The sequence below is a fragment of the Pseudorca crassidens genome, chromosome 4 (genome assembly GCF_039906515.1).
Source record: "Pseudorca crassidens isolate mPseCra1 chromosome 4, mPseCra1.hap1, whole genome shotgun sequence".
In the NCBI taxonomy this organism is placed as follows: Eukaryota; Metazoa; Chordata; class Mammalia; order Artiodactyla; family Delphinidae; genus Pseudorca; species Pseudorca crassidens.
Window position 1 is genome coordinate 34,813,033 of NC_090299.1, and position 24,675 is coordinate 34,837,707.

At 36.8% G+C, this 24,675-nt stretch overlaps 2 long non-coding RNA genes across 2 annotated transcripts in view; both read right to left on the bottom strand.

The window, feature by feature from the left end:
- The window catches only part of LOC137223530 (uncharacterized), a 180,781-nt gene that overhangs the window by 132,674 nt on the left and 23,432 nt on the right, over positions 1-24,675 (bottom strand). The window lies entirely within an intron of this gene.
- Positions 236-2,117, bottom strand: LOC137223113 (uncharacterized). The gene is made up of 2 exons (XR_010942723.1): positions 1,675-2,117; positions 236-846 (listed from the first exon to the last, which is right to left on the bottom strand). It is a non-coding gene; the product is annotated as an uncharacterized lncRNA (long non-coding RNA).

Sequence of the window (24,675 nt, forward strand, 5' to 3'; positions counted from 1 at the left end):
GAAAGAGTGAGTTTGGGAGCATTTCTATTGGGTTGGACAAAAAGTTCGTTTGGTTTTTTTTCCATAAGATGGCTCTAGTAGCTCTTAATTGTTCTTAACTTAATTTGAAACAATTTTGTTAGATTGTATTGTGACAGCTGTAATATCAGTGTGCATTAAAAAAAAAACTTGTCAAAATTGGTGAATTTTTGTGTAGCCATTTTAATATTGAAGAGGGAAGGACAAAAGCAACATGTTCAGCATATTATGCTTTATTATTTCAAGCAAGGTAAAAACACAACTGAAACACAAAAAAGAAAAAAAATTTATGCAGTGTATGGAGAAGGTGCTGTGACAGATCAAACGTGTCAAAAAAAGTGGTTTGTGAAGTTTTGTGCTGGAGATTGCTCGCTGGACGATGCTCCATGGTCGGGTAGACCAGTTGAAGTTGATAGTGACCAAATCGAGACATTAATTGAGAACAATCAACGTTATACCACGCAGGAGACAACTGACATACTCAAAATATCCAAATCAAGTGTTGAAAATTATTTGCACCAGCTTGGTCATGTTAATGGCTTTGATGTTTGGGTTCCACATAAGTTAAGTGAAAAAAACCTTTTTTGACTGTATTTCCACATGCAATTCTCTATTGAAATGTAACAAAACTGTTCCGTTTTTAAAACAAATTATGATGGGCGATGAAAATTGGTTACTGTATAATAATGTGGAACAGAAGAGATCGTGGAACAAGCGAAATGAGCCACCACCAACTACACCAAAGGCAGGTCTTCATCCAAAGAAGGTGATGCTGTGTAATGGTGGGATTGGTTGGGAGTCCTCTAGAAGATGGAATTACGAAGTTGCCTGAAAAATGGCAGAAGGTAGTAGAACAAAATGGTGAATATGTTTTTCAACAAAGTTCTTGGTGAAAATGAAAAATATTTCTTTTGGTTTTACTTAAAAACCAATGGAACATTTTGGCCAATCCAATACATTAACGTTGCAGTTGTATGTTAATGTGAAATTATGTTTTAATCAGGTATTTAAAGATTATTGGAAAAAAGTGATGGTAGGATCTTTGTTACTATTACTGTTGTTGTTATATTTGAGTCTCAGGCAAGCACTCATCTTCATACATTTAACAAATTGCATGAATATGGTCTATTGCTGAGATTAGTGCTCTGTTTGTATGAACAGAGATACTAATTTCTGAATTATGTCATGGCTAACGAAACCCCAGTTTCTTGTACATGTAGAACTTAATCATCAGAAGCATAAGTGATTTTGCTATACTTCCCTCAAACTTTACATTTGTTTTATTCCTCTTCCAGTCCCAAATACTTATTTATACTCTGTATCCACATCCTTATGATATTTCTGCATAATGAAAACAGCAATATCAGTAGCTCTACCACTTTACTGAGTTTAGCCAACAGCAGAATATCTAATATATTAACAACAATATACTACTGGTTGTTATCAAAATCCTGCCAATATATCTTATAGCTACTATTTCAAGCATTTTTAAATTTGTATTTATACCACACTTATACATATTTTTATACCAACTCTCACTTAGGAAGCAACCGTACAACCGTAGTAAAATCATCAAAAGTTCACCAATGCTTTTTTGTATAATATAAGCAACTATAGTTTCTATCATCTAATTATGTATTTTAATAGCAAACTTACATTTTACATACTTCAGTTGTGCTTGCTATCTTTTATCTTTCCAAACAACATATCCTGAATTGCCACAGTCTCTTTCCAAAATGGACTCTTACATCCTCCATGATATGGGAAGAGGGCAGAAGCAGAAATCTGGGTGGTGCCACATAAGAAGATGAGCCACAGACAAAGGAGCTCATTTCATGACACAAGAAGGAGACTTCAGAGTAGGCAGAAAGAAGAGGCTGCCAGGAGTCTTTTTAAAGCAATTTTCCTGGACCATTTAATACAAGAGGAAACCAAGATCAGTGCTGTAGAAGAAAATAATTATCAGCAGATAGGGTTCTCGGTATCATTCTTTTCATCCTAGCACATTTTTGATGTTCCACAGCATTTTTATTGTCCTGTGGATTTTTAAAGATACCAGTCTGCTTCTGAGAGTATGACTTCTCTCCTGGTCATCAGGAGGCAGTTGTGGAAGTAAACATTGAGTCAGGGATAGCGCTCAGAACTGCAGCCAGGTCCCAGCTGCACTTGTTGGATAAATATAGTTCACTACGTTCTAGAGGAATCTGCCCCAGCATTGGCTGCGATGATTCATAATACCTAAGGTGTATAAAACCTTGTCAAATTCTTTTTGTAACAAGATGTAAACTTTTCCCGTTTAGGATACTCTTTCTAGGATAAAATTTGATGCTCATAAATGTTAGGCAAAGGGCTCCACATGGAGCTCAGGATCCTGCCTGTCCTACTTAGAGCACTGGGAAAACATCTTTCCAGCGGCAAGAGTTGTAGGTGAAAGCCATGGAGTTTTCTATCATCAGGGTTTCTAATACGGCTGAATAAGCTAGAGATCAAGAAAATATCTTGCTAAGAAGAGCTCTCCAAGAGTTCATACTAGTTTTTAGTGTGATCTGACAGCTTGTCTGAACCATGTTCCTATAGATAATTATTTATAGTAAAATTGCAGATGTGGGTAAGGTGAATTACATGGCCTAAAAACTATAGAAACAACAGAATGGGATATTTTGAGTTGAGGTTTAGACTGTGTTAATAAAATAAAACATGATAGTTGGCAAAGTACCCTATCCATACTATCATTATGAATGTAGTACTGCAGGAACTGCTCTTGCATGCATGCTATTTATACAGTGAAGCTGACCTTTAGATGGAGATTATTATTCAAACAGCAGAAGTACTTTGGTGTGAAGGTTGTTAAAAAGTAGAGAGCACTAGATGTCCAAGGTCCAGGATACTTGGTTTTGTCAGCTGATGTGGGAGGGAAACCAATTTTTTTAGGTTATATCCTGCTGGTGGTACAGTATTCCTTTAAACAGCCCTTTCCTGTTCCACTGTAATCAGGCTACATTCCATTCCCCTGCCCTCTCCTCCCCAGTGCTGGCTTTTGTCTTTTGAAAGGTCCAACCCAAGCATCACCTCCACCTCTTCCTCTTTATCTTAGTTGTCCACCCATCAACTTTTTATTCCTCTTAAACCTCTGCCTGTCTTTCAAATTCACTGCACACAATTGCTTTCTATTTCATAAGCTACGTTCTATAGAATGCATTTCTTTGCCCAAAAGGAAGGACTGCAGTAGCACCCTTGTGATAGGAAAAAGGCGCTGGTGAGTAAAATGATGGAGCTGCAGGGTTGCACTGTTGCACTAAGAGGTAAGAGCTGTTATTAGAAGCTCTATTAACAATAGCAATACAGAAAATAAAGGTAATGAATGAGAGTGTAAGAAACTCTGAACTGGTTCAAAATTTATATGTATGTATATATGTATGTATGTATCTATCTATGTATTATCCATCTATCTATGTATTTACCTGTCTATCTATCTATCTATCCATGTTTCTATCTATATATATTTTGAACCAGTTCAGAGTTTCTTGCACTCTTATTCATTAATTTCATTTTTCATACTGATAGATATAGATATAAATGATATAGATATAGAGCTAGAGAGGCACTATTGTCTACCATACTGGGTTGAAAATTTAGGCATCATAATTTGTTCAATAAATGAAAATTCATCAATTGGCTTTATAATGTGTAAATGATCAAAATTTTCCAAAATTTAACTTGTTCTACCAGGATTCTTCCACATAAAAATGTTTTTACATTTCAAAAGGCAAACCTATATATTTGTCTTCATACCATTTATTTGAATTTTTCACCAAAGTGCTGAAATTTGAAGTATTCCCATTGAAGTCAATTTGGAATAATCTGAGCACTTTGGTTAAGTTAGTACGAAAGGTATTATTCCAGATAAATTTTTCCAGAAAGGATTTTGATTTTTTTTCTCAATTCAGACTCAGATTAATCTAAGAAACATAATGTTGGCAAAGTAATTTAATTGATTTGGACTCAGACATTATTCTTTCTTGTCTCCTATAATTTTTACTTATTTATCATTTAAGTAATAAATGTCTATGATTTAATAAATTTAGAATAATTAATTTAATAAATTTAGAATATATCTAATTTAAGAGTAATAAAAGGAGAGTATCCAGGATGCTAAAACAATAGGGTCTGGTGCTAAAGTTATATTGTTTTAATGTTTCCTAGAGCATGAAAAGTGAATGTGTATATGCATGACCCTCAACAAAGTAACAGAATAAAACATCACATCCAAAACAAGTTAGATAAAAATGATCTAATTTCACACCAGTCCAGGATGATTAAAAACTCACAGCCAACACCTTATGATCACCACATTCAGCATCATATACATCCTATAAAGATGGTAAGCATCAGGCCATGCTGAGTAATGTAAAAGACTTGCTGGAAGCACAGCTTTCTAAGAGACGTCTGAAGATGTAAGCACAAGATTCCTGCTTCACTAGAGAGCACTAATGACTAAACTCCCATCACTGAAACTTTGACATAGACAATTTAACTTTGTATCCATCTCCTCAATATACCTTAACCATTTCACTGAAGAAGCAGGAGTTCTACTAATACGTATGGGGATGAATATAGCATCTTTAATAGAGAAGATGCATCAGTCTTTTGTCTCATGATAGTATCTGACCAAAAATATAGAAGTAGATTATGAAATTATTAATATTAACTTTTTAAATTTTTAAACTCCAACATAGCACCATAAGACTTCAAAGTTGAAAACAATGTCCACACCAGGAGAGGAAAAATGATCAATACAACTGTGTGGGATGTGGTGTCATTTCACTGGTCAAAATGCTGATGTGATATCAGCCAGAGTTACTTAACGCTCTCTCCTCTACCAAATATCAATTGTGTGTTCCCTTAGGTTCACCGGCAATCTTACAGGAATCACCCAGTTTTTAGATACCAAAGAAATCCAGAAATCAATACCCAGGTTATTATGCCATTATCAAAAAACTACAAAACCATTGGGTAGAAGTGATGCCGAAAGGTATTAAATATATTATATTTCAGTAACACACAACTAAAATAAAATAACAATTTAAAAGTTTCCAACTAAAATAATTTTTTAAACTTTGATTTTCATTCATTTTATGCTGAATTTATTCCCAGAACATAAGCTTTTGCTTCTTCTATTTCTTCAGGGATATTGTCTTCTGAGCAACCTCATCTTGATTTAAGAACAATTGGTTAGACCAGAGAGCAGACAGCAGAAGCAAGAAGAACTATAATCCTACAGCCTGTGGAATGAAAACCACATTCACAGAAAGATAAACAAAATGAAAAGGCAGAGGACAATGTACCAGAAGAAGGAACAAGACAAAACTACAGAAAAACAACTAATGAAGTAGAAATAGGCAACCTTCCAGAAAAAGAATTCAGAATAATGAAAGTGGATGATCCAGGACCTTGGAAAAAGAATGGAGACAAAAACCAAGAAGATGCAAAAAATGTTTAACAACGACCTAGAAGAATTTAAGAACAAACACCTAGAAGAACTAAAAAACAGAGATGAACAATACAATGACTGAAAGGAAAAATACTCTGGAAGGAATCAGTACCAGAATAACTGAGGCAGAAGAGCAGATAAGTGACCTGGAAGATAGAATGGTGCAATTCACTGCTGTAGAGCAGAATAAAGAAAAAAGAATGAAAGAAATGAAGATAGCCTAAGAGACCTCTGGGACAACATTAAATGCACCAACATTCACATTATAGGGGTTCCAGAAGGAAAAGAGAGAGAGAAAGAATCCAAGAAAATATTTGGAGAGATTAGAGTCAAAAACTTCCCTAACATGGGAAAGGAAATAACCACCCAGGTCTAGGAAGTGCAGAGAGTCCCAGGCAGCATATCCAAGGATAAACATGCCAAGACACATAGTATTCAAACTGACAAAAATTAAAAACAAAGAAAAATAACTAAAAGCAACAAGGAAAAAATGAAAAATAACATACTAGGGAATCCCCATAATGTTAACAGCTGATTTCTCAGCAGAAACACTACAAGCCAGAAGGGAGTGGCATGATATATTTAAAGTGATGAAAAGGAAGAACCTGCAACCAAGATTACTCTACCTGGCGAGGATGTCATTCAGATTGGATGGAGAAAGCAAAAGCTTTAAAGACAAGCAAAAGCTAAGAGAATTCATCACCATCAAACCAGCTCTACAACAAATGTTAAAGGAACTTCCCTAACTGGGAAACACAAGAGAGGAAAAGGACCTACAAAACAAAAACAAAACAATTAAGAAAATTGTAATGTGAATACACATATCGATAATTACCTTAAATGTAAATGGATTAAATGCTCCAACCAAAAGACATAGACTGGCTGAATGGATACAAAAACAAGACCCAAACATATGCTAGCTACAAGAGACCCACTTCAGACGTAGGGATACATACAGACTGAAAGTGAGGGGATGGAAAAAGATATTCCATGCAAATGGAAATCAAAAGAAAGCTGGAGTAGCAATACTTGTATCAAATAAAATAGACTTTAAAATAAAGAAAGTTACAAGAGACAAGGAAGGACACGACATAATGATCAAGGGAACAATCCAAGAAGAAGATATGACAATTGTAAATATTTATGCACCCAATATAGGAGCACCACAATACCTAAGGCAAATGCTAAGAGATATAAAAGAGGAAATCACCAGTAACACAGTAATAGTGGGGAACTTTAACACCTCACTTACACCAATGGAAAGATCATCCAGACAGAAAATTAATTAGGAAACCCAAGTTTTAAAGGACATAATAGACCAGATATATTTAATTGATATTTATAGAAAACAGCTACACTTTCTTCTCAAGTGTACATGGCACATTCTCCAGGATAGATCACATCCTGGGTCACAACACAAGCCTTGGTAAATTTAAGAAAATTGAAATCATATCAAGTATCTTTTCTGACCACAACACTATGAGATTAGAAATAAATTACAGGAAAAAATGTAAAAAACACAAACAGATGGAGGCTAAACAATACATTACTAAATAACCAAGAGATCACTGAAGAAATCAAAGAGGAAATCAGAAAATATCTAGAGACAAATGACAACAAAAACACGACAATCCAAAAGCTACAGGATGCAGCAAAAGCAGTTCTAAGAGGGAAGTTTATAGCAATACAATTGTAACTCAAGAAACAAGAAAAATCTCAAATAAACAATCTAACCTTACAACTAAAGAAACTAGAGAAAGAAGAACAAAGAAAACCCAAAGTTAGTAGGAGGAAATAAATCATAAAGATCAGAGCAGAAAAAAAATGAAATAGAAACAAAGAAAACAATAATAAAGATCAATAAAACTAAAACCTTGTTCTTTGACAAGATAAACAAAATTGATAAACATTTAGCAAGACCCATCAAGAAAAAGAGAGAGAGGACTCAAATCAGTAGAATTAGAAATGAAAGAAGAGAAGTTACAACAGACAATGCAGAAATACAAAGCATTATAAGAGACTACTACAAGAAACTCTAGGCCAATACAATGGACAACCTGGAAGAAATGGACAAATTCTTATAAAGGTATAACCTTCCAAGACTGAAGCAGGAAGAAAGAGAAAATATGAGCAGACCAATCACAAGTAATGAAATTGAAACTATAATTAAAAATCTTTCAACAAACAAAAGTCCAGGATCAGATGGCTTCACAGGTGAGTTCTATCAAACATTTAGAGAAGAGCTAACACCTATCCTTCTCAAACTCTTCCAAAAAACTGCAGAGGGAGGGCCACTCCCAAACACATTCTACAAGGCCACCATCACCCTGAAAACAAAGCCAGACAAAGATACTATGAAAAAAGAAAATTACAGACCAATATCAGTGATGAATAAAGATGTAAAAATCCTCTACATAACACTAGCAAACAGAATCCAAGAACATATTAAAAGGATACTACACCATGATCAAGTGGGATTTATCCCAGGGATGCAGGGATTCTTCAATATATGCAAATCAATCAATGTGATACATCCATTAACAAATTGAAGAAGAAAAACCATATGACCATCTCAATAGATGCATAAAAAGTTTTGACAAAATTCAACACCCATTTATGATAAAAACTCTCCAGAATGTGGGCATAGTGGGAACGTATCTCAACATAATAAAGACCATATGCAACAAACCAACAACAAACATCATTCTCAATGGTGAAAAACTGAAAGCATTTCCTCTAAGATCAGGAACAAGACAAGGATGTCCACTCTCGCCAGTATTATTCAACATATTTTTGGAAGTCCTAGCCACAGCAATCGCAGAAGAAAAAGAAATAAAAGAACTACAAACTGGAAAAGAAGAGCTAAAACTGTCTCAGTTTGTGGATGATATGATACTATACATAGAGAATCCTAAAGATGCCACCAGAAAACTACTGGTGAATCAATGAATCAATGAATCAATGAATTTGGTAAAGTAGCAGGATACAAAATTAATGCACAGAAATCTCTTGCATTCCTATACACTAACTATGAAAGATCAGAAAGAGAAAATAAGGAAACAATCCCATTCACCATTGCAATGGAAAGAATAAAATACTTAGGAATAAACTTACCTAAAGAGACAAAACACCTGTATGCAGAAAACTATAAGACACAGATGAAAGAAATCAAAGATGAAACAAACAGATGGAGAGATATACCATGTTTTTAGATTGGAAGAATCAATATTGTGAAAATGACTACACTACCCAAAGCAATCTACATATTCAATGCAATCCCTATCAAATTACCGATAGCATTTTTCACAGAAGTAGAACAAAAGATTTTAAAATTTGTGTGGAGGCTCAAAAGACCCCAAATAGCCAAAGCAATCTTAAGGGAAAAATACTGAGCTGGAAGTATCAGACTCCCTGACTTCCGACTATACTACAAAGCTACAGTAATAAAGACAATATGGTACTGGCACAAAAACAGAAATATACATCAATGGAACAGGATAGAAAACCCAGAGATAAACCCACTCAGCTATGGTCAACTAATCTATGACAAAGGAGGCAAGGATATACAATGGAGAAAAGACAGTCTCCTCAATAAGTGGTGCTGGGAAAACTGGACAGCTTCATGTAAAAGAATGAAACTAGAACACTCCCTAACAGTATACACAAAAATAAATTCAAAATGAATTAAAGACCTAAATGTAAGACGAGAAACTATAAAACTCTTAGAGGAAAACGTAGGTAGAATGCTCTTTTTTTTTAAACATCTTTATTGGAGTATAATTGCTTTAAAATGGCATGTTAGTTTCTGCTTTATAACAAAGTGAATCAGTTATACATATACATATGTTCCCATATCTCTTCCCTCTTGCATCTCCCTCCCTCCCACCCTCCCTATCCCACCCCTCTAGATGGACACAAAGCACCAAACGGATCCTCCTGTGCTATGTGGCTGCTATCTATTTTACATTTGGTAGTGTATATATGTCCATGTCAGTCTCTCACTTCATCCCAACTTACCCTTCCCCAGCCCCCTGTCCTCAAGTCCACTCTACATGTCTGCATATTTATTCCTGTCCTGCTCCTCGGTTCATCAGAATCTTTTTTTAGATTCCATATATATGTGTTAGCATACAGTATTTGTTTTTCTCTTTCAGACTTACTTCTCTCAGTAAGACAGTCTCTAGGTTAATCCACTTCAATAAAAATAACTCAATTTCATTTATTTTTATACCTTAGTAATATTCCATTGTATATAAGTGCCACATCTTCTTAATTCATTCATCTGTCGTTGGACACTTAGGTTACTCCCATGTCCTGTCTATTGTAAATAGTGCTGCAGTGAACATTGTGATATATGACTCTTTTTGAGTTATGGTTTTCTCAGGTTATATGCCCAGTCATGAGATTGCTGGGTTGTATGGTAGTTCACTTTTTAGTTTTTTAAGGAACCTCCATACTGTACTCCATAGTGGCTGTATCAACTTACGTCCCCACCAACAGTGCAAGAGTGTTCCCTTTTCACCACACCCTCTCCAGCATTTATTGTTTGTACATTTTTTAATGATGGCCATTCTGACCTGTGTGAGGTGAGACCTCCTTGTAGTTTTGATTTCCATTTTTCTAATGATTAGTAATGTTGAGGATTCTTTCCTGTGTTTGTTGGCAATCTGTATATCTTCTTTGGAGAAAGGTCTATTTAGGTCTTCTACCCATTTTCGGATTGGATTTTTTTTTTTTTTTTTTTTGATATTTCAGCTGCATGAGCTGCTTGTATATTTTGGAGATCAATCCTTTGTCAGTTGTTTCGTTTGCAAATATTTTGTCCCATTCTGAGGGTTGTATTTTCATCTTGTTTATGGTTTCCTTTACTGTGCAAAAGCTTTTAAGTTTCATTAGTTTGTTTATTTTTGTTTTTATTTCCCATTTATTTTATTTCCCATTTGTATATTTTTGTTTTTATTTCCCTTTCTCTAGAAGGTGTGTCAAAAAGGATCTTGCTGTGATTTATGTCATAGAGTGTTCTGCCTATGTTTTCCTCTAAGAGTTTTATAGTGTCTGGCCTTACATTTAGGTTTTTAATTCATTTTGAATTTATTTTTGTGTATGGTGTTAGGGAGTGTTCTAATTTCATTCTTTTACATGTAGCTGTTCAGTTTTCCCAGCACCATTTATTGAAGAGGCTGACTTTTCTGCATTGTATATTCTTGCTTCGTTTATCAAAGATAAGGTGACCATATGTGCATGAGTTTATCTCTGGGCTTTCTATCCTGTTACATTGATCAATATTTCTGTTTTTATGCCAGTACCATACTGTCTTGATTACTGTAGCTTTGTACTTTAGTGTGAAGTCAGGGAGCATGATTCCTCCAGCTCCATTATTCTTTCTCAAGATTGCTTTGGCTATTCGGGGTCTTTTGTGTTTCCATACAAAATTGTGAAATTTTTGTTCTAGTTCTGTGAAAAATGCCATTGGTAATTTGATAGGAATTGCGTTGAATCTGTAGATTGCTTTGGGTAGTATAGTCATTTTCACAATGTTGATTCTTCCAATCCAAAAACATGGTATATCTCTCCAACTGTTTGTATCATCTTTAATTTCTTTTATCAGTCTCTTATAGTTTTCTGCATATAGGTCTTTTGTCTTCTTAGGTAGGTTTATTACTAGGTATTTTATTCTCTTCATTGCAATGGTAAATGGGAGTGTTTCCTTAATGCCGCTTTCAGATTTTTCATCATTAGTGTATAGGAATGCAAGAGATTTCTGCGCATTAATTCTGTACCCTGCTACTTTACCAGATTCATTGATTAGCTCTTGTAGTATTCTGGTAGCATATTTAGGATTCTCTATGTATGGTATCACGTCATCTGCAAACAGTGACAGTTTTAATTTTTTAATTCTTCTTTTCCAGTTTAGATTGCTTTTATTTCTTTTTCTTCTCTGATTCCTGTGGCTGAAACTTCCGAAACTATGGTGAAAGTGGGCAACCTTGTCTTTTCCCTGATCTTAGTGGAAATGGTTTCAGTTTTTCACCGTTGAGAATGATGTTGACTGTGGGTTTGTCATTTATGGCCTTTATTATGTTGAGTTAAGTTCCCTCTATGCCTACTTTCTGGAGGATTTTTATCATAAATCGATGTTGAATTTTGTCAAAAGGTTTTTCTGCATCTATTGAGATGATCATATGGTTTTTATTCTTTAATTTGTTAATATGGTGTATCACATTGATTGATTTGTGTATACTATAGAATACTTGCATTCTTGGGATAAACCCCACTTGATCATGGTGTATAATCCTTTTAATGTGCTGTTGGATTCTCTTTGCTAGTATTTTGTTGAGGATTTTTGCATCTATGTTCATCAGTGATATTGGTCTGTAGTTTTCTTTTTTTGTGACATCTTTGCCTGGTTTTGGTATCAGGGTGATGGTGGCCTCACAGAATGAGTTTGGGAGTGTTCCTCTCTCTGGTATATTTTGAAAGAGTTTGAGAAGCATAGATGTTAGCTCTTCTCTTAATGTTTGATAGAATTTGCCTGTGAAGCCATTTGGTCCTGGGCTTTTGTTTGTTGGAAGATTTTTAATCACAGTTTCAATTTCAGTGCTTATAATTTGTCTGTTTATATTTTTTATTTCTTCCTGGTTCAGTCTCTGATGGTTGTGCTTTTCTAAGAATGTGTCCATTTCTTCCAGGTTGTCCTTTTTTTTTTTTTTTTTTGCGGTACTTGGGCCTCTCATTGTTGTGGCCTCTCCCGTTGCGGAGCAACAGGCTCCGGACGCGCAGGCTCAGCAGCTATGGCTCACGGGCACAGCCACTCCACGGCATGTGGGATCTTCCTGTACTGGGACACGAACCCGTGTCCCCTGCATTGGCAGGCGGACTCTCAACCACTGCGCCACCAGGGAAGCCCCCCATGTTGTCCATTTTATTGGTATATAGTTACTTGTAGTAATCTCATGTGATCCTTTGTATTTCTGCAGTGTCGGTTGTTACTTCTTCTTTTTAATTTCTACTTCTATTGATTTGAGCCTTCTCCTTTTTTTTCTTCATGAGTCTAGCTAATGGTTTAACACTTTTATTTATCTTCTTAAATAACCAGATTTTATTTTTATTGATCTTTGCTATCATTTCCTTTTTTTTTCATTTATTTCCAATCTGATCTTAATGACTTCTATCCTTTTGTTAACTTTGGGGTTTTTTGTTCTTCTTTCTGTAATTGGTTTTTGTGTAAGGTTAGGTTGTTATTTGAGTGGTTTCTTGAGTTAGGATTGTATTGCTATAAACTTCCCTCTTAGAACTGCGTTTGCTACATTCCATAGATTTTGGGTCATCGTGTTTTAATTGTCATTAGCTTCCAGATACTTTTTGATTTCTCTTTGATTTCTTCAGTGATCTCTTGGTTATTTTGTATCATATTGTTTAGCATCCATGTGTTTGTATTTTTTACAGATTTTTTCCTGTAATTGATATTGAGTCTCATAGCATTGTTTTCAGGAAAGATACTTGATAGGATTTCAATTTTCTTAAATTTACCAAGGCTTGATTTGTGACCCAAGATATGATGTATCCTGGAGAATGTTCCATGAGCACTTGAGAAGAAAGTGTATTCTGTTGTTTTTGGATCAAATGTCCTATAAATATCAATTAAGTCCATCTTGTTATGTGTCACTTAAAGCTTGTGTTTCCTTATTTATTTTCATTTTGGATGATCTGTCTATTGGTGAAAGTGAGGTGTTAAAATCCCCGACTATGATTGCATTACTGTTGATTTCCCCTTTTATGGCTGTTAGCATTTGCCTTAGGTATTGTGGTGCTCCTTTGTTGGGTGTGTAAATATTTATAATTATTATGTATTCTTGGATTGATCTCTTGAGCATTATGTAGTGTCCTTCTTTGTCTTTTGTATTAGTCTTTGTTTTAAAGTCTATTTTGTCTGATATGAGAATTGCTACTCCATCTTCGTTTTGATTTCCATTTGCATGGAATATCCTTTTCCATCCTCTCACTTTCAGTCTCTATGTGTCCCTAGGTCAGAAGTGGGTGTCTTGTAGACAGCATTTGTATAGGTCTTGTTTTTGTATCCATTCAGCCAGTCAATGTGTTTTGATTGGAGCCTTAAACCATTTATATTTAAGTTAGTTATCTCTATGTATGTTCCTATTACCATTTTCTTAATTTTTCTGGGTGTGTTATTGTAGGTCTTTTCCTTCTCTTGTGTTTCCTGCCTAGAGAAGTTTCTTTAGCATTTGTTGTAAAGCTGATTTTGTGGTGCTGAATTCTCTTAGCTTTTGCTTGTTTGTAAAGTTTTTAATTTCTCCGTCTAATATGAATGAGATTCTTGCTGGGTAGCATAATCTTGGTTGTAGTTTTTTCCCTTTCATCACTTTAAATATGTCATGCCACTCCATTCTGGCTTCCAGAGTTTCTCCTGAAAGATCAACTGTTAACCTTATGGGGATTTCCTTGTATGTTATTTGTTGTTTTCCCCTTGATGCTTTTAATACTTTTACTTTGTTGTTACTTTGTGATAGTTTGATTAATATGTAGTTACTTTGTGATAGTTTAGTATGTGTCTTGGTGTGTTTCTCCTTGGATTTATCCTGTATGGGACTCTCTGCACTTCCTGGACTTGATTGACTATTTCCTTTCCCATATTAAGGAAGTTTTCAACTATAATCTCTTCAAATATTTTCTCAGTGCCATTCTTTTTCTCTTCTTCTTCTCGGACCCCTATAATTTGAATGTTGGTATGTTTAATATTATCCCAGAGGTCTCTGAGACTGTCCTCATTTCTTTTCATTCTTTTTTCTTTTTTCTGCTCTGCAGTAGTTACTTTCACTACTTTATTTTCTAGGTCACTTTTCCCTTCTTCTCCCTCAATTATTCTGTTCTTGATACCTTCTAGAGAACCTTTAATTTCATTTATTGTGTCATTCATCATTTTTGTTTGCTCTTTAGTTTTCTAGGTCCTTGTTAAATGTTTCTTATATTTTCTCCATTTTATTTCCAAGAGTTTGGATCATCTTTACTATCATTACTGTGAATTCTTTTTCAGGTAGACTGCCTATTTCCTCTTCGTTTGTTTGGTCTGGTGGGTTATTACCTTGCTCCTTCATCTGCTGCATATTTCTCTGCCCTCTCATTTTGCTTAACTTACTGGTTTGGGGTCTCATTTTCACAGGCTGCAGGTTCATAGTTCCCGTTGTTGTTTTTTTTTTTTTTTGTGCCCCCAGTGGGTAAGGTTGGTTCAGTGGGTTCTGTAGGCTTCCTGTTGGAGGCAACTGGTGCCTGTGTTCTTGTGGATGTGGCTGGATCTTTTCTTTCTTGTGGGCAGGACCGCATTCAGTGGTGTGTTTTGGGGTGTCTGTGATCTTATTATGATTTTAGGCACCCTCTCTGCTAATGGGTTGTGTTGTGTTCCTGTCTTGCTAGTTATTTGCCATAGTGTGTCTAGCACTGTAGCTTGCTGGCCGTTGAGTGAAGCTGGGTCTTAGCCTTGAGATGGAGATCTCTGGGAGAGCTTTTGCCATCTGATATTATGTGGAGCCAGGAGGTCTCTGGTGGACCAGTGTCCTGAACTCGGCTCTCCTACCTCAGAGGCTCAGGCCTGACACCCGGCTGGAGCTCCAAGACCCTGTCAGCCACACAGCTCAGAAGCAAAGGGAGAAGAAATAAGAAAGAAAGAAAGAAAGAAAGAAAGAAAGAAAGAAAGAAAGAAAGAAAGGAAGGAAGGAAGGAAGGAAGGAAGGAAGGAAGGAAGGAAAAAAGAAAGAAAGAAAGAAAGAAAGAAGAAAGAAGGAAGGAGAAAGAAAGAAAGAAAAAAGAAAGAGAGAAAGAAGGAAATAAGGAAAAGTTATTTAAATAAAAAATAAATTATTAAAAAAATTAAAATGTAATTTATAAAAAAGAAAGAGAGAAAGAGAGAGCAGCCAAACCTAAAAACAAATCCAACAGTGATAAGAAGCACTAAAAACTATACAAAAAAAAAAACCCAGAAAAAACAGACAGAGAAAACCCTTGGACAAATGGTAAGAGCAAAGCTATACAGAAAAAAATCACACAAAGAAGCATACACACTCACAAAAAGAGAAAAAAGAAAAAGAAAATATATATCTATATATTAAAAAAAAAAGGAAGAGAGCAAATCTACGGTTGCTTCCAAAGTCCACCCTCTCAATTTTGAGATGATTCGTTGTCTGTTCAGGTATTCCACAGACGCAGGGTACATCAAGTTGATTGTGGAGATTTAATCCACTGCTCCTGAGGCTGCTGGGAGAAATTTCCCTTTCTCTTCTTTATTGGCACAGTTCCTGGGGTTCAGCTTTGGATTTGGCCCCACCTCTGCATGTAGGTTGCCTAAGGGCATCTGTTCCTGCCCAGACAGGATAGGATTAAAGCAGCAGCTGATGAGGAGGCTCTGGCTCACTCAGGTCAGGGGGAGGGTGGTGTACAGCATGTGGGGCTAGCACCGCATGTGATCACCACCTGTGATGGCAGAGATTGATGTGACATTGCCACAGCCTGAGGAGCGCCGTGTGTTCTCCTGGGAAAGTTGTCCCTGGATCTCGGGACCCTGGCAGTGGCGGGCTGCACAGGCTCCCAGTGGAGTGTGGGTAGTGACACATACTTGCACACAGGATTCTTGGTGGCAGCGGCAGCAGCGTTAGCGCTTCATGCCCATCTCTGGGGTCTGAGCTGATAGCCATGGCTCACACCTGTCTCTGGAGCTCGCTTAGGCACTGCTCTGCCTTCTGTGGGCACACTGGGAAGGAATTCCATTTCTTTGCACCCCCAGAAACAATGGTCACTTGCCTCTTCAGCAGGTCCAGACACTTTCCCCAACTCCCTCACGGCTAGCTGTGGCACACTAGCCTCCTTCAGGCTGTGTTCACACAGCCAACCCCAGTCCTCTCCCTGGGATCCACCCTCTGAAGCCCGAGCCTCAGATCCCAGCCCCCACCCACCCGGGCTGGTGAGCAGACAAGCCTCTCAGGCTGGTGAGTGCTGGTCAGCACTGATCCTCTGTGAGGGAATCTCTCCGCTTTGCCCTCTGCAACCCTGTTGCTGTGCTCTCCTCTGTGGCTACCAAACTTCCCCCCACCCACCCAACCCCCATCTCCACCAGTGAAGGGGCTTCCTAGTGTATGGAAACTTTTCTTCCTTCACAGCTCCCTCCCAAAGGTGCAGGTCCCATCTCTATTGTTTTGTCTCTGTTTTTTTCTTTTTTCTTTTGCCCTAACCAGGTACATGGGGAGTTTCTTGCCTTTTGGGAAGTCTGAGGTCTTCTGCCAGCATTCAGTAGGTGTTCTGTAGGAGTTGTTCAGTCGTTGGAAGGAAGGTGATCTCCACATCATACTCCTCCGCCATCTTGATGATCCCTCTAATCCTCTCCAGAACACTCTTTGACATAAATCACAGCAAGACCCCTTTTGACCCACCTCCTAGAGTAAAGGAAATAAAAACAAAACAAAAAAATGGGACCTAATGAAACTTAAAAGTTTTTGCACAGCAAAGGAAACTATAAACAAGACAAAAAGACAAGCCTCAGAATGGGAGAAAATATTTTCAAATGAATCAATGGACAAAGGATTAATCTCCAAAACATATAAATAGCTCATGCAGCTCAATATTAAAAAAACAAAAACCCAATCCCAAAATGGGCAGAAGACCTAAATAGACATTTCTCCAAAGAAGACATACAGATGGCCAAGTGGCACATGAAAAGCTGCTCAACATCACTAATTACTAAAGAAATGCAAATCAAAACTACATTGAGGTATCACCTTACATGGGTCAGAATGGGCATTATCAGAAAATCTACAAACAGTAAATGCTGGAGAGGGTATGGAGAAAAAGGGACTCTCTTGCACTGTTAGGGGGAATGTAAATTGATATAGCCACTATGGAGAACAGTATGAAGGTTCCTCAAATAACTAAAAATCGAATTACCATATGACTCAGCAATCCCACTCTTGGGCATATACCCAGAGAAAACCATAATTCAAACAGATACATGCACCCCAATGTTCATTGCAGCACTATTTATAATAGCCAGGTCATGGAAGCAACCAATATGCCCCCCAACAGACTAATGTATAAAGAAGATGAGGTACATGGGCTTCCCTGGTGGCACTGTGGTTGAGAGTCTGCCTGCTGATGCAGGGGACACAGGTTCATGCCCCAGTCCGGGAAGATCCCACATGCCACGGGGCGGCTGGGCCCATGAGCCATGGCCGCTGAGCCTGCGCGTCCGGAGCCTGTGCTCCGCAGCAGTACATATATACAATGGAATATTACTCAGTCATAAAAAAGAACGAAATTGTCTCATTTGTAGAGACATGGATGGACCTAGAGACTCTCATACAGAGTGAAGTAAGAAAGAGAAAAACAAATATCATATATTAACACATATATGTGGAATATAGAAAAATGGTACAGATGAACCGGTTTGCAAGGCAGAAATAGAGACAAAGATATAGAAAACAAAATATGGACACAAAGGAGGGAAAGTGGGGGGAGGGTTGTTGGTGGTGATGGGATGAATTGGGAGACTGGGAATGACATATATATACTTATATGTATAAAATAGATAACTAATAAGAACCTGCTGTATAAAAAGTAAATTAATTAAATTACATTAAAAAAGAAAAATTGGGTTTTCTTTTTTAACTTTTAATTTTATATTGGAGTATAGTTGATTAACAATGTTGCATTAGTTTCAGGTGTACAACAAAGTGATTCAGTTACAAATATACATGTACTATTCTTTTTCAAATTCTTTTCCCAGTCAGGTAGTTACATAATATTGAGCAGGGTTCCCTGTGCTATACAGGTGGTCCTTGTTGGTTATCCATTTTAAATATAAATCAATGAATTCTTTTTCAGTAAGATCATCTCCCTATTGCAGGGTGAGCTAATGTATGGGTTAATCCACCCATGAGCTCTGTGAATAGGCAGCACACCCTAAGGGGCTTTGTTCACCTGGATGTTCTTAACGATTAGAGAATCTACATCTAAACCATTAAATTCAGTATTATTCTGCGTTTTTAAGCAAGTGCAGCAAAAAGTCAGCACTCTTTTGGGGCCACGGATCCTGTGTCCAGACCCACTGTTTTGTCTGAGCAAACCTACCAACTCCACCACTGTAGTAATGGAATGGTGCACGCTTGCTTTTGTAAAGTGTCATCTTTCAGATACTTGGTGGCTATTCAGATACACATACGCTTGATGGCCTGCGTAGTTTCACAGGTGTTCTTAAAGTGCACACAAAGATTTAAAACTCTTGAAATGCATGATTTTGTGGGATTTTCTCAGTCAAGTGCATAGCAAACAGTTTTCAGATATCACCTTAGTCTACTTGCAGAAAGAGCAGGATGAAATATTTTTGAAAAATATACTTGTAGTATGTCATCAGAAAACTAAAGAAATGGTGTTCTGTTGAGAAGTCTTGGATAAAAATATGTTTGGTTGCCAGATCCTTGTGAGTCAAAATCCACAGATAATAATTGAGGACTAAAACTTCCTTTAGATCAAATGAGTATTGGGTATAGAATTTCTCAGACTTGTCTGTAAGCATGCTGATGTGGGATCTCTTTGTTGTGGTCTCTTTTCCTCTCCTCTGGGTCTCACACATATTTCATGGTTGGCTCCATACTTCCTGCTCAAATCTGTTCTCTCACCTATTTTTCCACTTTCATTGAAGTACATCAATCCATTCAATCCATTCAGCTAGGAAATTCTGTCATCCATCTCTCCCCATCCAACTGGCCAAGTCCTAGTGATTTTGCTTCTTTTTTAAATTTATTATTTTTAAAATTATTTTTATTTATTTATTTTTATTGAAGTATAGTTGATTTACAATGTTGTGTTAGTTTCAGGTGTATAGCAAAGTGATTCAGTTATGCACATATATATCTATCCTTTTTCAGATTCTTTCCTCTTACAGGCCATTACAGAATATTGAGTAGAGTTCCCTGTGCTATACAGCAGATCCTTGTTGGTTATCTATTTTATACATAGTGGTGTGGATTCTGCTTCTTAAACCTCCCTCAACTCTTTCCTTTCATTTTTAGCCTCTCTATGATAGCTTTAGTTAGGCCCTCATTTCTCTCACTTAGATTTAGAAATTATGTTAGTTTATCTCTCTGCTTCAGTCTCTTTCTTTCCAATTCACCTTCCCTATTAGCATAAGTGTTTTCTTTCTCAACTACCTAAGTGATATGTCATTCCCTGCTTAAAGACTCAAATACTTGTATGGCTCCTTATTGCCTGTGAGAGTGCTGTTTATATTTTTTAATGTTACAATATGCTGTAATAAGGGCTAGAGTTGACACATGCAAGATATATCAGTGTTGCAAAAGTGGGTAAGATCAACACTAATCTGTTATGATGCAAAACTTCCTTTATCTTCTCCACTACTCAAAGGAGGGATCACACCCTTGGAATAGGGGATGATTTACAAAAAAACTGGATATTTTTGTAAAATTAAGATACTTAATTTACTTTTCAGTAAATTAAGCTGAACCTAGAACACAGGTTTTGGAGTCAAATAGTCATAAATTCAATTTTCTGATATACCATATAGGAGATGTGTATTTGGGCAGGTCATTATACCTTTCTAAGTCCGGTTTTTAACCTGTGAATTGAGGATAATTATGCCTGTATGAGAGTTTCTGTGACAGTTCATTAAGGCAATTGATTTAATGCCCTGGACACAGTGCCTAGTACATAGTATGTAACCATAAGTGTTAGCTCTCATCCCTGTAAAGACATGTAGGGATACAAGAGAATGCCTCACTGTGAAAAGTTATTTCAAGCAGGAAAAAGCACACAAAATGGCCTGTCCATGGGGAACAGTGTGGCCTATTTGAGGAACTCTAAGTGACAAAGAGGCTTGAAAAGGAAAAAAAACAGAAGATGAGAATTGAGATAAAGTAGTGGCTTGTTCATAGAGGGCCTTATGTTCTATTTTACCTTCTGTGCTTTCTTCTCTTTGATCTCTTCAATCAAGCCTCTTCAGTTTTCTTGTCATTTTCATTACCTTCATAACTAAGCTTATGAACTTCGTAGACCATATTCACTGCTTCTTCTTCCTCAACCTACTTCAGTCTAGAATCTAGCCCTATCACTCCACTGACATTATCATCATCAATGTCACCAACAAATTCTTAATGGTCACATCAAATGGACACTTGTCAGTCCACAGTTTTCTTGAACTCTTGGCAAGATTTTGATATATTATTCGCCTTTTGGAAGGTCACTTCCTTCTTGACTTTGATTATTTTTTTCACTCTCATGGTTTTATTTTGATCTCTCTGTACCTTCCTTTTCCACCTCTTTCAAGAGATCTTAATCCTTTGCTATCTCTTAAATATGTGATTCTGTCCTTGGATCTTTTCTTTCTTCATTCTGGATTCTCTCATCCTCAAAAGTGACATCAGGTATCCACTAAGTACTTATTATTCTCAAATCTAAAATATATCTGTCATCCACACCTCTCTACTTATAACTTCCATCTCCCTACTAGACTAAGTTTTATAACAGCCAAAACCATATTTTCCTTGTTCACTCCTTTGAACAACTATCTGACTGTGGTAGACTGTACTTCTCTTCTCAGTTCTTTGTCCCTTGCTGTATTCACATCTATGTGCCTTTACATTCCCTCCTTTAGAGACAGCATACTTTCCCCCAACAAACTGATATAAGACTTGGCCAAATGACTTGCTTTGGTCAATGCAGTATGGGCAAAGTGACACTATGTCAGTTCCAAACCTACTCATAAGAAATGTCATGTCCATCATTAAAAAGTCCACAAACAATAAATGCTGGCGATGGTGTAGAAAAGGGAACGCTCTTACACTGCTGATAGAAATGTAAATTGCTTCAGCCACTATGGAGAACAGTATGGAGGTTTCTCAAAAAACTAAAAACAGAGCTACAATATGATCCTGCAATCCCATTCCTGGGCATATATCCAGAAAAAAACTATAATTTGAAGAGATACATGCACCCCTATGTTCATAGCAGCACTATTTACAATAGCCAAGACATGGAAACAACCTAAATGTCCCTCGACAGATGAATGGATAAAGAAAATGTACATATGTACAACGGAATATTACTCAGCCATTAAAAAGAATGAAATAATGCCATTTGCAGCAACATGGGTGGACCTAGAGATTATCATACAAAGAGAAGTAGGTCAGAAAGAGAAAGACAAATACCATATGATATCACATATGTGAAATCTGCAATATGACACAAGTGAATTTATCTATGAAACTGAAACAGACTCACAGAGAACAGACTTGTGGTTGCCAAGTGGGAGAGAAAGATTGGGAATTTGGGATTAGTAGATGTGAACTATTATATATAGGAGGTATAAACAACAAGGTCCTACTGTATAGCACAGGGAACTATATTCAATATACTGTAATAAACCATAGCGGAAAAGAATATGAAAAAGAATATATATATAACAGAATCACTTTGCTGTACACCAGAAACAAACTCAACATTGTAAATCAACTATACTTCAATAAAATAAAGTTAAAAAGAAGTGTCATGTGTTCCCACCCTCCCTTCTGGGAGTTTTCAGACTCTGTCATGAGAAGAGCTTTCTCTGGGAAACTGGTGCCCCTTCAGCCTGAAGCCCAGAGTGATTCTGATGGAACAGAACCATCCCAGCGATCCTTCAGATGTGCAGAGTGAAGCAGAGCAGCTCCAACCAACCCACAGTTTTGTGAATGAGATAATAAAGGAGTATTTTTTAAGCTGCTGAAATTGAGTGATTTGTTATGCAGTATCTTTGTAACTATAGCCAACAGAGACACTAGCTGCATTTCAACCCTTGTGATGGAAAGATAGGGAATATAGGAATAAATCAGATGGATTTATAGATTTAATGCTGTGGCATTGGAGTTTTTGCCTGATTACTTCTATTTCCTCCATGTAGAATGAGAAGACTCAGTTACTTGAGAAGTGGACTGGGTGCAGAAGGAAGGGTGAGAAGAAATTGAAATTATAAAATAAAAGTCTTAAAGCATGTGGAAATGGAGTATGGGAAAAGGAAAACTGTTGGTTCTTCAGGCAGTCTAATTCTTTTATTCCTAAGTTTACTAGCTATATGAATTTTGACTTTTGTGACTCATTTTTTATGTTTTCTACTTATTTTTCAAAATCTGAGTCATAATTTTCTTTTGAATTTGTGTGAGTTTCTTCATGTACCAAGGTATTACGCTTTGGCATGTTTTTTATGTGTCTTTTTCCATTTGGGAGGTCGCCTTATATTTTTGCTCATAATTTGGGGCATAGAGAATATTTTATTTTATTTATATGGCCTAGAGAATGTTTTATTTTATTTGAGTGGTAAAATCTATCAGTCACTTCCTTTGTTTTATTTTCCATGCTTCTAACGAAACTTCTATAAAAAGTTCAGGAAAATAAAGATTTTTTTTTTTTTTTTAGCACTACAGAATTTTAGAGCTAGACGTCATCATTTTCACATGAGAATTTCATTGAGAAAGATGTGGTTTAGAGAGGTTAGAAGACCTCTAAGCAGTACAGCCTAGGGCAGAAAGCAGTTCTGCCTAACTCCTGGGCAGTTTATGATACTAACCGATGGTCCCAATCCCATCTCTTTTGATAATATCTAATATTCCAAAGCTAGGAAGCCTCAAATTTCACTTATGCTCATATGGCATAGAGATGATAACAGAAAGCTACTTTGTTCTCTGGATGGTCTAGAGCAGGGGTCCCCAACCCCTGGGCCATGGACTGCTACCGGTCCCCGGCCGCAGTCCGGGGACCGGTAGTTAGGACCCTGGCCGCAGAGCGGGAAGTGAGCGGTGGGCGAGCAAGCCAAGCTTCATCTGCCGCTCCCCATCGCTCCCCATCGTTCATATTACCACCTGAACCATCCCCCACAAAAAAGTTTGGAGACCGCTGGTCTAGAGAATTAGGCTTTTTGGGCTGTGCCTCTTTCCTAGTGCTGCCAGACTGCAATTCTCGTTTATGACACCTGTGCCTTGTTACTTTTTGTGTCTCTACGAAAGTGTCTCACGGATTCTTTTTAAGTTGAACCTCAAACTGGATCAAAGATACTCGGCTTTTGTTTGAACATGGGATGGAATTCAAATATTATTAAAAGTTTAAAGCATAACAATAGAGTGGGGTTATCTGCTGTAAACACAATTTTAATATCTTTGGCTGTATTAATGAAATTCTATGCAGTTTGTGCTTTTGGAGGGAATCTCCCCTATATAATAGTATTTTCCATCAGTTGCTAGTGCAAAGAGGAAGAAAAAGGAAAATCATTTTTGAGAATTTCAGCATGTAAAAACTAGCACAGAGAGGTTGGAACATAGTCCTAGGAGCAAGGAGGCACTTTTATTTAGTTGTATGGATTTCAAAATAAGAATTTCCCCTCAAAATCTTTCCTAGATGAAAATTATTCAGATGTTAAGAAAATTTCTAATTAACTAGTCACTTTGCAATGCGATCTTTAAGAGAACTGTTGAATCCGATGTTGTAAAGAAAAACTTTTGTATTCAAATTGGCACATCGAAAAGAGGAGGGGATCATTCTAAATATTCTCAGTTGTTATTTTCCACAAATCCACTCAATGCTAGTCAGAAAAATTTTGTTACAGCTGTTAATCCAGGCAGGCATAACTTTCTCCACATGATTATGTGAATATTTAAGTCTCTGTCCCACTAACAAGAGCACAACAACACTTTTACAAATAGCTAAAAACATTTTCAGTTGGCAGAAGTTCTTACCAGGCATGAAATTTTTACTAGTCCTGCTATGTACATTGTGATAATGATGACACATCTCTTAGCCATCAGTATCTGTATCTTGAGCATGCCCAGTAACATTCCCGTAGATTATTATTTACATTTTTATTAATTCCCTTCTTGGAGAATTTGTCTTTTAGTAAAAGTAGCCTTAGTCTTTGCTAATTTGCATAACAAGTTATGTGTGGGTATCTGTGTGTTTGTATGCATGTGTATATCTGTGTGTTTTACTTAAAAACCTTTGGCCTAGGTGAGCTTTGTTCTCTGAGTCTCTGAGCAGCTTGTTTTCTCAGTTGTGTACATTTTCTTGAAAACAAGAGCCCTCAGCTGATGAGAAATATACAATATCTTAGAAAGGAGCAAGTCCCCACC